We start from the raw sequence: 12749 nt of genomic DNA, 5'->3' as shown, positions 1-12749 counted from the left end.
CTGCCACTTCTTCCTTGACCAAACGTCTCACCCTGCCTCTAAGTTAGGGGAACGTGAGAAATAATTGATAAAAATCACTAAAAGCTTCTAGCCTTCTGGAGGGCAGATGGGGCTGTGTTTCTTTTCCAGGGACTTCTAAAGAACCAGTTAAACTGGCTCCCTGATCCCCAATCTAAAAGGAAAGCCAGAATCTTTACTGCTCCCTTGGACCAGTTGTTACTAACATAGGTGAGTAACTTTTCTCAAGGCCTGGAGGGATAGCCAAACCCCTCGAGGTGCTACCAGTCCTATGGCCAGCACTCACTGTCCTCTGCTTAGCCTTTAGCAGCTATCTTGCCAGCCTGGTCCGGGGCATGGTTCGGGAGGGACACCCCACGCTATTGCCTACAGTCATGGAGTCCTGACCTTGGTCCCTTGGCACTCCACTCCTAGCCAAGGACTGGGCTCTGACTCTGAGGTACAGGACCACCCAGATCCATACTGGCTGAGTATCACTGACCAAAACTCATTTCAGAGCTTTCAGCTCAGTATCTCTTCAAGTGGCAGGTTCCATTTTTTTAGAATCACCTCCCTGTTAGGGCTAAGTATGGTGCCAAGTCTGCTTTCCTTAGCCCAGACACAGATTGTGCCAACGAAACCAGCAACAATGTGGATTATACCTAAATAAGGCTATTGCCAAGAAAAAGGAAACCAAAGCAAACAAACAAAAATAGTAACCAAAGGTCCCCAGGGAACCAGACTTGGAGTAGAGGCCACACTTGCTGCCCCTCTACGTGGCCTTACCTGCTACTCACATAAGCCCACCCTCACCCCTTCTGCCTTCTCTGTGCCCTTCTCTCTCTTTCCTACTCTCCCTCACCTGTCTTCTGCAAATTTATTCATTCTCCTAGAACCCTCTGGTAGCTTGGCTGAGTTGGGGCTGGACATGGCTAAGCTGGATTCTGAGCACTGGAAATTCTGGTCCCTGGGGTCAGCCCAGAGACTGATGAAGGGAGGGGGACTTCCCCTTACAGCTGCCGCCTCTCTCTGTCCCACAGCCTCACTACCCACCGCCCTGGGAATCTAGCTCCCGGGGAGGTCAGTGGAGGGATTTCTCAGCTTCACCAACCAGGAGGCATTTGCTGGCTCTGGCCCCTCGGGTTTATTTATAGTCAGACAGACCCAACAGGTAGCAGCCTCTCCGCCCTTTCATTGGAGTTCCCTGCTCCTCCTGGATCAGTCTGGAATTCTCTGCAGGATTCTTGCTCTCTTTCTCTCTCTCTGGTCATACGACTCCTTATGGGGGTGGTGGGGTCATGGGTGGGGCCGTATCACACCCTGAGAGGGAGTCTGACACAGTCAGACCCTGTTCGCTCTCCAATGCCTGACTCTCCAGGCTTGGAGGGGCATCTTCTGGTCTTGGGCAGTGCTGACCCCAAGCAGAACTGTTAAGTTGTCAATGCTTGTCCGCTCGTCTCATCCCTGGGTGCTTCTCCCCTCTCTTTAGGCTTTTTTCCTCACTCCTACTCTGTAGGGTCCCCTCACTTCTCACCTGCCACTTTCTTTGTTTAAAAACTTAGGAAAGGATCTGAGAGACCGATTCATATTCAATTATGTAGGACTGGGTGTGCAGGTAAACTCCACTTTCAGAATCTATACTTGTGGTGTCCTAAGCCATAGGCCCTAGTTATTCTGCCGTAAATGGGGGAGGCAAGGTGCCCCGACCCTGGACTCAGACTGTGTGGACTCCTGTCCTGGCCCTGTCATCTACTACACACGTGCTTTTGAACAAGCTATTAACTGTCTCTATGTCTCTGTCTCCTCATTTATAAAGTGGGAACCTACCTCCTAAGGTTATGAGGATTAAAGAGAAAATGCATGTCAAGCATCTGGGACATAGCACACAAGAAATGTTAGCTTTTTAGAATAATATGATTATTATCACTCCTGTCCTACAGATCTTGGATATCGAAGACTCAGTGCTATAAGACAAATGTCCCGAGCTAACCTAGCACTCCAGGACCGAGAATGCCTCATCCTCCAATTCCCCCGCCCCCTTTCTCTTTGAAGGGGCACTGTCTACCCCACGGAGGCGATGCTGGTCCCTGGTTGAAATCATATTTACTGTTGCTCTGTTCATCTGACTTCTGGGTGTAGGCTACAGGGAGAAAGGACTACTCTGTGGTCTGGATACAACTGCCATCTCAGTTAGGCCTGGCAGAAAGGCAAGGAAGAGAGGACTGCCTGCTTCTCACCTTTAAAATGTGGGGCGCTAGGTCCCCTCCCTGTTTGGTTTCAGGTAATCCCTCAGGCTTTGTAGACTAGGCAGATCCCTTGATTGTGGTGAATCCTCCTGCCTCCTGCTGTGAAGAAGAAAGGGCTGTTAGGGAGAGAGAAGTGTGTGGGCTGTGTCTATGCTAGTTCACTGAAACGCATGGCTGCCCTGCTCTGTTTTCTGGGGGGCAGACGTTAGCCCTTGCTACCCAAGCTCGGAGTTGCAGTGGGAAAGTCTCCTCAGAGATGTGAGTGTTCTCAGGCCCCCCGACTCTCACACTGGGTAGGATTTGGTGTGGCACACCTGGGTAGAATCATACCCAACTTTCCGGGAGGTCTTGGTTATTCTGATTTGCTTAAACACAAGAAGCCATGTGGACGGCTGACTGACAGAGATGGACTCTAGAAGAAAATGGAAGGGGTCCCCATGTGCTTCAAATAAAGGTCACTGGGCCACTGCCCAGGCAGCCCTTGGTAGCATGATAGGGCCCAGCTGGAGCTCTGGGAAAGGGTGGTATTGGCTGGGGGAGACTGTGCTCACCGCCACAGGGGGAGATCTGCGCGCTGCCCTCACCTGACAGTGCTTTGTTGCTGACTTTCCCGGTCTTTGCTCCTAATTCCCTGCTGTGTGTGTGATAAATGGCCTCCTGCATGAATGAACGGTCTGGACTTCCTAGCCGAGAGCTCTCAGAGTGAGCTAGGAGAGAAGGGCCTGCACCCAAGCTGCTGGGCAGGCAGATTGGTGCTATGGGGTCCCTGCTGTGAAGGGAGCTGTAAAATGTACCTCCCCATTACTGGGGAGCCTGAACCCTTAGTCATCTGACTCACTGCTAATCTAATCTTATGGATGGAGCAGAGAGTGATGGAAGCTGTGCCTCTGGAGACCAACGCGGGACACTTTCCTGTGTACCCAACCCCCAACACTCTAAACTACAACATCCACTCCAGTGTCTCCACCTTCAGACCAGGGAAGCTGACAGACAGAGCCTCTTCTGCCCCACCCCGGAATCGGAGGTCCCCAACCTGGACACAAAAGCCTCCTCCTCAGTTACCTTGGGTCCCAGGCTCCAACCCAAGCAGCTCAGGAAAGCATCCCAGCTCCTGGGCAGATCTCGGCTCTGGTCTCTAATGGGGCAAGCTCTCAATCCATGGCTCTGGGCCCCCTTAGCATTTCCCTTCTCGGTACTGTCTTTCTTTTTGTACAGCAGCCTTGCTGAAACAGGAAACCACAATACTTGCTCACCCCAGTTCCTCTCTCTTGCTCTCTGGTGCGATCTGAGGGGCGCCTGAACCCTTGAGGCCTTCAGGGCTGGGCTCAGGAGCTCCTCCCACCAGCGGGCATCGAGCCACCCTTTCTCTTGCTCTTCAATTGGTCTGAGCTCTCGGGCAGTTTCAAGTCAAAAATCCCTTTCGAGCTTAGACAAGGATGGGTCTCTGGGTCAGAGTCAAACCTTGCAGTTTCTATGAAGGGGAAAAAAAGGCCTTTTTGACCTAGAAGAGAGGTTCCAGTGTAGGTTTTCATGTGTATCAGGTAGTTCTCTGTGTAAGGATTTTCTCTTTTCTTACTTTACTTCTTCCCAATCCTGGTGTTGTAAAGGCTTTTTGCTCTTCTAAAGTACTGGTATTTTTTTTTTTCAGAATTCTGGAATGAGGTCAGCTCTGAATTTCCTCCTTTCTGAAGCAATGGGACGGGGGACAGGGGGTAGGGGAAGGTGAAAAGATGGTGGTTGGGTGGCTGGGAAATCAGGGAGCAATAGCAGGCAGAATCTTATGAAAATATTTCCTAGTCCACTGAACTAGGAAATGTGGGGAAAAACTAAAAGGAACTTATCTGTGTGCATTAAAAAGAAACTATTACAAATGTGATAGTCAGGAAATTTTCAAGAAGTTCAGTATAAGATGGTGGAGAGGGAACCGGATTGGGACAAGTTGACTGAGTAGCTTTGTAACCTTTGTGCAATTCATCTTGTCTGAATGGTCCATTCAGCGTCTGAATGGGTGATTTATGTGGCTCCCATGAAGTCTAAGACTTCACATGTGAGGCACGTAATGAGACTTTTCAATAGCTGTGATAAGGTAACAATTATTAAGAGGTTGGGAGTATGTCTCGACCTTCTCGGGTGCCTACTACTGCCTCCATTCTCTGAGGAGAAGAGAGCAGGAGGAGGCAGGGGAAATGAAGAGGATGGATTATCAAGTACTGGGACTGAAGGGAAACGACATTCCCTCAGGATGAGAGACAATAGCCCAAGGTCCTGCTCCTGAAGCTTGGCACATGGAAATGGGAATGAGGACAGAGGGGCTGGGGAGACCAAAATGGCAGAGTAAGAGAATGTTATGGGCACAGAAGTATGAGAAGGTTCTGGGAGTTTAGGGCGCTAGAGCATAAGAGAGGACAGGTGACGGTAATAGGAGTTCCTGTGGGCCAACTATTTGGGTTCCACTGAAAGTCAGAAAGAAATGTGTATGAAGATTGAAATCCCTTCTAGGGCTATGCATTCAATGGGATACCACCTCTACTTTAACTGGGGTTTGGAGAGGTTACAAGTGTGAGCTCAAGGTCACACAGGTTCGCCTGGCATCAGAGCCTGAGCTCTTAACACTATGTTCTGAGAATAATACAATTAATAAGGTTGTCATACCTATCTATCTATATGGACAGAAAGAAAGAGAAACACACACACACACACACACACACACACACACACAAACAAAGAACTCTGAATACAGAGAACGTACCTTATTTTCAAATGCCCATGAAGTGTCAAAAAATTCACCGTATTGATCATAAAGCAAGCGTCATTAAAAAAAAGCAAACATTAGTCTAGTGTAATGCATTGAAAATAGACAGGATTTGACTTTTAGTCTGCTGCTGCCCTCAATCAGTTGTGTGAGCTTGGCTTACTATTTTATTACTATCCCAATTTCTTCATTCGTAAATGGGGAGGGCCCCTTCTGGAGCTGATATTTTCTGATTCTTTGCTTTCCGTTTAAAAATGTATTACCCTCAAAAGAATGATGTTGGACCCTTATCACATAAATAAAAATGAACTCAAAACGGATCAAAGACCTAAATGTAACAGCTAAAACTATAAAACTCTTAGAAGAAAACTTAGGGCAAAATCTTCAGGACATTGGATTTGGCAATGATTTCTTGAATGTGACACCAAAAGCACAGTTTGGGATGATGAAAAAGTTCCAGAGATGGATAATGGTGGATGGTTGCATAACAATGTGAATTACTTAAGTAGTGCCACTAAACTGTACAGTTAAAAATGGTTAAAATTCTAAACTTTATGTCGTATATTTTACAATAAAAATTATTATATTTCATGCATACAAAAGAATATAGAAAAAAGCAAACATTAAAACAACTTTATCTCTTACAGCAGGATTTTCTAACCATAGTACAGTAAAATTAGAAATAAATAGCAGGGCTTCCCTGGTGGCGCAGTGGTTGAGAGCCTGCCTGCCGATGCAGGGGACACGGGTTCGTGCCCCGGTCTGGGAAGATCTCACATGCCGCGGAGTGGCTGGGCCCGTGAGCCATGGCCGCTGAGCCTGCGTGTCCGGAGCCTGCGTGTCCGGAGCCTGTGCTCCGCAACAGGAGAGGCCGCAACAGTGAGAGGCCCGCGTACTGCAAAAAAAAAAAAAAAAAAAAAAATAGAAACAGCAAAAGTTGGAAGAAATAAATATTTCAACCTCTTGGGGAAAAAAATCCTCCTGGTTTGCTCTTGAAATATAGAGGAAACCAAATCTGTAACTAAGAATGACTTGAAAACAATGCTAATGAGAATATTAAGAACAAAATCTATGAGATATGGCCAAGGCATAGTCTTAACTATTTTCATTTCTTAAATAAGGGGGTTTAAAAACAAATTAGCCATTTATTTATTTTCAAATAAATTTCTAAAAAAAGAAAGGAGGTAAGAATAAAAGGGAGATAAAAGGGGAAAGCAATAGGATAAGTTGGAATTTAGAGAATTCATTTATTTATTCATAAATAAATTCAGGAACTGGTCCTCATGTGTGTTTGTGGAGAGAGTTATAAATACCAATAGAAAACAGAAGCAGTAAAATAAACTACTAGCAAGCCAAATCAATGTAAAAAAGCAAAAGCGTATCTGTAAAAATGTATAAATGATACATGGAAAGTAAATATAATTCAATGGAAACTAAAATAAATTTAGAGTTATTTGTGTAACTATGCTAGCGTTTTGAAAATCTGGATAAGATGGATTTAAGAAACTCTGCTTTACCAAATTAGACTCAAGTAGAGATAGATAGTCTAATCATCTGCCTGCCTCTACCTGAGGGTCCCCTTCCTCTAGTGTGGGTTAGTAAAGAGAAGGATTCAGTTCAGGCCCCTGTTGAGTTGACCACCTGGCATTTACTGGCTGGCATTCTGTGCTTCTCCTCACTATTTCCAGGTCCCTTTGTTGATGGTCATATCCTGAACTTTGGGATATGGTCGCCTTGATAGATGCTGAGCCCTCTATGAGCTCCCATGAAGGGGTGAATATAGGATAAGAAACACTATGCTTTAGAACCCTGTTGCTTTACCCTTCACAACATCACACAGGGAGGTATAGGATTATCAGATTTTATTTTAGGGTTGGGGTAATGACCGGGAATCTCAATTATGAAAGAAAAAATTTTAAACTGTATGCTAGTATGACTTTTCCTATACTCCAAGAAACAGCACTATGAAGTTAACCCCTAGTTAACCCATGAAGGGCCCCCTATGGGTGCTACTAGTTCTAATCTTGTTCCCCCTTTCCACTCTACTGGATGACTCCTTATTCATTTTTTGGGAAATGGCAACCTTGCTCAAAAGAAGTTGCCCCTCCAGTATTTTCTCAACAATGCCTTCCTGAAGTCTAAGTTATTCACTTTACAGTAAGTTCACAGACATTCAACAGAATAGTACCTGGTGGCCTTGGCAACCCACATTTTGCCGAAGGTACCAGGGGTGTTTGGTGAGGGGAGCTTGGAACTCTAAGTCCTGCAGAGCAGCTCAGGGTGGGCATACTTAAGTCTGTTCCCATTCAAATTTTCCCCAGTGCAGACTTGCAGACTTTCCTCTTTAGTTTTCCAAGTGTCTAGCTGCTAACTGTTTAATCGGATGTCCATACAAACATCCCTAGGACAAATATTCATTCTCAGAGGTGATACAGTCTAAACTCATCAGGAGAAGATAAATATCTTCTGAACTTGTCCATTTGCAAGTTTGCTTCTCTAACAGTGGAGTTACAACTTCACATTCATGGCAGGACAGAAGTCTCAGTCCTCTTTTTTGTTGCTTTGTGTCATCATTGTTGATAGAGGACCTTTTACTGTACTAAAACCTCCAAGTTACGCTGTGAGAGATGATCAATATTGGCATGAGATTCATCTATTGTATAGATGCTAAGAATCTGAAAGGCTTAACCCCAATGCACAGCTAACTGTGAATCCATTCTTGTGGGTCTCAGCACTGAGCAAGGAACAGGTTACTTTTCATCTGAGGCTCCTGAGAAGGACCATCTTACTGGCTTTGACCTGGAAGGGCCCAGACAGAATGCAACTTTAAACCTGAGGCTGGGGTGGAAGGTGTGTGCGTGCGTGCGTGCGTGCGTGCGTGTGTGTGTGTGTGTGTGTGTGTGTGTGTGTTAGAATGGACAGATAGAAAAGCGAAGAAGAAGGTAGGCCAGAAAAGGAGGGCCTCCCAGAAACCAATCTGTTTGGACTAAAAGGAAAAACTGGGTGTTAGTCTTCAGAGCAACTTAGTTTCTCCCTTTAGACTTTGTTTCAGATTGTGTCCCTTTGGGCCTGTCAGAATACAAAATAAGGCTTATCTCCGAATCAAATATCATCATGAGTTATCCCCTAGGTATGCCATACCCCTTTCTGAACTTTAAAAACTACTGCTTTTTAGGGTTCAATTAAAGCACTGCCCTCCTCTCCCCAGGGTGAGTTGTCCAATAACAGGACTCTGAGAACTTCTAGTTTATCACTAAAAAGCCACCTTATTTATTAAAAACAATATACTTACCTAAATTACCCAGCTACCAAAAGTCACTTAAGAAGAAATTAAAAATATGAAGCTTCTATTCTTTAAAACGTGCTTCCACTTACTCTACTTCACGTCCACAAGCCTGGGTCGTCAGAGCCAGTAACTAACTGTCTGAAGCCAAGAATTCTAAGAACCTCAACCATGGTAACCATACACACTAACACTGTAATTCCAGAGACGTTTGCTCTCTGGTAAGATTAGGTTATTTGATAGTGTTATCCTCTTTCTGAAACTGACAATTTTCCTTCCTAGTTTAAATTGTCATTTTTTGGCCACAGCTTCAGTTAAACAATACCAATTATTTCACAGATGGCCTCACATTCCCAAACTGTAATGTCCTCCAGAGCCTTTTCAATACATCTTACATCTACATTTCTACCCTAACCTTTCAGATCTGTTTTATACTCAGCACAATCTATTATCCATAACAGAGAATATTTGAATTGATGCAGTAAAATGAACCCAGACTGATCTCACCAGAGCGCTGAAATGTTAGATGGCTGTCAGCCTGCTCTGCAGAGAGCATTCCAGGGCTCTGAAGACCAATAATGAAAGCAGCTTGGTGGACAAATGGGTCAGAGGGCCTTCAGATTTTCTTTCATTTTCTTTTTTTTCAGTTCTATAAAGGGGTAATCTGATACCCTTAAAAGAATATTTAAAATAGAAAAAGAAAGACCTCATCTTACCACCCAAACACAAATTAGTTTCATATTTTTTACATTCCCTTCTAGTTTTTGCCTGTATGCACACATCTTTTTCTTCTTAAATATAGATTTTGTGTTGTGAATCTACAGTTAAGTGTTTTCTTTCCACTTGATACTGTATTATAAGTAGTTTTCATGTTTTTACCTTTTTTCACATTTTTACTTTTTAGTATTGTCACAATCTTTCATAATGTGAGTGTGCTATGATCTGTTTAATAATTTCCTTATTATTGAATGACAGCCATGCCTCCCTAGCATTGCTCAGGATAATGATTAACCACTGGTTAATACCATTTAATAGACATAAAAATAACTATGACTTATAATATTATAATTTTCTGTGATTACAATGATAAATTCAGAGCTGGGATAACTTTCAACTTTGGAACAAGATTACTTTATGTATCATATCTGATATGTCCTGTTGCTCACTCTGAAGGGTTTTGCCCTGAATGGCAGCCCAGGGCAATAGAGCAGCAAGGGTGCTCCAAAGTAGGCCTGCCTGTGTTGGAAGCCTGGCTTCACCTTTACTGCCTGTTTCAGTTTAGTAAATTATTTAACCTCTTTACATCTCAGTTTCTTCCTCTGTGAAATGACTATAATGATAATCCCTACCCTATGGGATTATTTAAAGATTATATGACCTAACACTTATATAGTACTCAGTACATGTTAGCTGTCACTATTATTTTAGCCCTTGTGACCTGTCAGTGGTGGAGGTAATGGATCCTCAGTTGGATCTGCAGTTGTATGAATATGAAGGAGTGCTTTCAGTGAGTTTTTGTCTGGTATAATTTCACAAGTATATCTATAGGATAAAAATGTTTAAAGTTATCACTTCAAAAGACCAATAAACATGTGGAACCTCTCCATCCATGAGATGATGCCAAAAGTTAAAATATGTAATCTTTTGACAATCTAAATATCTTTATTATTATTATTTTTGTGTGTTTAGTAAAATATGTAACTTTTTTTTAAAAAAATTTTTATTTTTTATTTTGCGGTACGCGGGCCTCTCACTGTTGTGGCCTCTCCCGCTGTGGAGCACAGGCTCCGGACTCACAGGCTCAGTGGCCACGGCTCACGGGCCCAGCCGCTCCACGGCACGTGGGATCCTCCCGGACCGGGGCACGAACCCGCATCCCCTGCATCGGCAGGCAGACCCGGAACCACTGCGCCACCAGGGAAGCCCTGTGTATCATTTTTGACTCACTGTTTAAATACACCAGAGGAACAATAAGAAATACCAAGGCATATTTCTGAAAATTATACAGATGAGCACACACCGTTGATATGTTCTAATAATATATCACAGAAGTTTACAGAAGGACACAGTTTACAACAAAGTAAATTTTCACTCAGCAAGTGTCCATTGAACCCTATAGGTCTTATCAAAGCTATCAGCCTCTTGGACAAAATGCTAGTACTCCCCCCGCACCTCCCCTACCATGTGTAGTGTGAAAGGGAGGTGCAATGACAATGATTCTTCACTGAGATCAATGTGTACCCAATTCTGAAAGAGATTTTCTCTGGGTCCTAAAGTCCCTCAAAACCCAAGGGCCTCCTTGACCAAATCCACAGTCATTAACTTCCCCATCCCACAAATCCCCTGGGCAAACTGATAAACCCAGGCCTTCCACCCACCTAACAGGTGAGTAACCTAGAGCTGCACAGCACCAATCAGAGCATCCCCATGGGCAAGTAGGTATGGGCTAATGTTTCTTTAGTTCCTGGTGACTCATCAGCCAGCCAGGAACCAGACACAGAGGTTGCCTGGGGGACTATTCTATACATGGCAAAGAAATGGAGGCAGAAGGTGGGGCAGGAAATGGACTGTAATAGGAGCTGAAGATCCAGCTAGAAAATCAAGGCTCACTTACTTGGGAGAGAGCTGATCCACAGCTCTGGAGAGCTATAGAAAGGCTGTATAGGTGCCTGGGGTACTTCCATCTCCAGAGGTTCCGTTTTGGGCCACACTGCTTCGGGGCTGCAGTTGCCCACACTGCAGTTGCCCACACTGGCTGGTGCTATGGGAGAACCTAGAACAGAAGGATGTGGGTGAGCAGGCAGGAGCACCACACATGCATATCACCTGGCTCCGAAGCTCTCAAACCTAAAAGGTCCAACACTGGACCACAACTCCGTGTGGCAGCCCATCAGTAATTCCCCCAACAAACACCAAAAGAAATAAGGCTCTGCTGCTTCTGCTTCCTAATCTTATTAGTTCTCTCATAAACTCATAATTCTGAAAACATGCATTTGCTGATGATTAACAGACAAGTGGGCACTCCCTGGGATTAAATTAGAACAGGCATGAATGAGAGATCCCCTGTTACAAAATTGGAACCCAGCAATTAAACAGAAACTGGTTGTCTTCCGTAAAATGAACTCAACTAAATTGGTTGATTAGCTTCGAGTAAGTGTTAATGTATAGAAATTCCTTTAAAAACAAACACATACTTTTTTACATGCATGAAACATCTGGAAGGATACTCAAGAACCTGGAAAGATCTGTCTCTCTTCCAGGGAAGGAACTGTTCAGACAGGTTAGAAGGAAAACCTTTCAGCTGATTTCCTTTTTGTACCATTATGAATTTTAAACCATGTAAGAGTATTATTTATTCAAAAGTATCCAGTTAAAGCTTTTAAAAGAGAGAATGAAAAACACATCCTATATCCCTGCTATTGTCAAAGTTGGCTCACTCCAAAGTTTACAGATTTTTCCCCCTAGCCTCACCTTTTAAGCATCTATCCTTCAACAATTCTTCTTCCTCTGCCCAACAGCTCTGAAATCAGAGGTTAAGGTTTCTTTGACCCTTTGTGTACGAGTCTGGTTATATCTATGTACCCATTTTACTTTTTTATTTTTAATATATGTTCACATGTTTCCATAAAGGATCCAAGGTGGCCCATAACGTAAGGACACACAATATTAGCTTTAAAAAAACATGAAAAAAAAAAAAGGGAAATCATGATCCTGGAAATGGGTTGCATCCTTTTAAGGGGTGAGAATGACAGAATGAGTGAGCCAAAGATTTGGGAAAGGATCTCACATTTCCAAATGTCCAAATCTTAAAATTGCACCAAGTGGGAATGTAGCTGTGGCAAATTAACCTGAGAGAGCTCTATGATCGTTGTCTTTACTCATCACTTGGTTGCAAGGTTATAAATGACAGGGTAAGTCAAGGAGGGCAAGTAGACAGATAAGAGTCATTTCCTGATTCTCAGAAGAAGGGGCATCACCTAGGGAAGGGTACTCCAAAATCCTACAGGAATCATCTTGATATACTAAATTTTCTAGGTGGCAAAAGTATCTCATTTGACCCTAGCAGCCAGATGGAACTTAGAAAAGTAGTGAAAAGCTACTCAACTGAATGCAAGTCATATGACTAGGAGCATGTCAGTGGAAAGTTCAAGTGAAGATGCTGTGGAAGAGCAATTCACCTTGTGGCTGAGCGTCCTCAGAACGTGCAATGGGAGACGCAGTACCTGCTCTGTCTCACAGTGACCCTCCAACCTCTAAACTCATCTTTCCTGAGAAGCTGGATTCAAAAAGTCAATTTAAAAAAAAGATAAAAGTCTCTAGTAGAGAAATTTTATCAGAGCCTAGTATTAAGAGCTGTAGAGCCACAAGTTTCCCATGATACCGCCTTAGCAGAGGCTGTTAAGGCAGTGACAGAAAATTTGTACCGAGGGAAATAGCAGAAGAGTTTGCCTACAATTCACGAAAATGATCC

At 43.8% G+C, this 12749-nt stretch overlaps 1 pseudogene; it reads right to left on the bottom strand.

Annotated features, from left to right (window-relative positions):
* The window catches only part of LOC132484442 (interferon regulatory factor 6-like), a 97254-nt pseudogene that overhangs the window by 77710 nt on the left and 6795 nt on the right, over positions 1-12749 (bottom strand).

The sequence above is a fragment of the Mesoplodon densirostris genome, chromosome 2, assembly GCF_025265405.1.
Source record: "Mesoplodon densirostris isolate mMesDen1 chromosome 2, mMesDen1 primary haplotype, whole genome shotgun sequence".
Classification (NCBI taxonomy): Eukaryota; Metazoa; Chordata; class Mammalia; order Artiodactyla; family Ziphiidae; genus Mesoplodon; species Mesoplodon densirostris.
The sequence above is the reverse complement of the archived record's forward strand: the minus strand, read 5'-3'. Positions and strand labels throughout refer to the sequence as shown.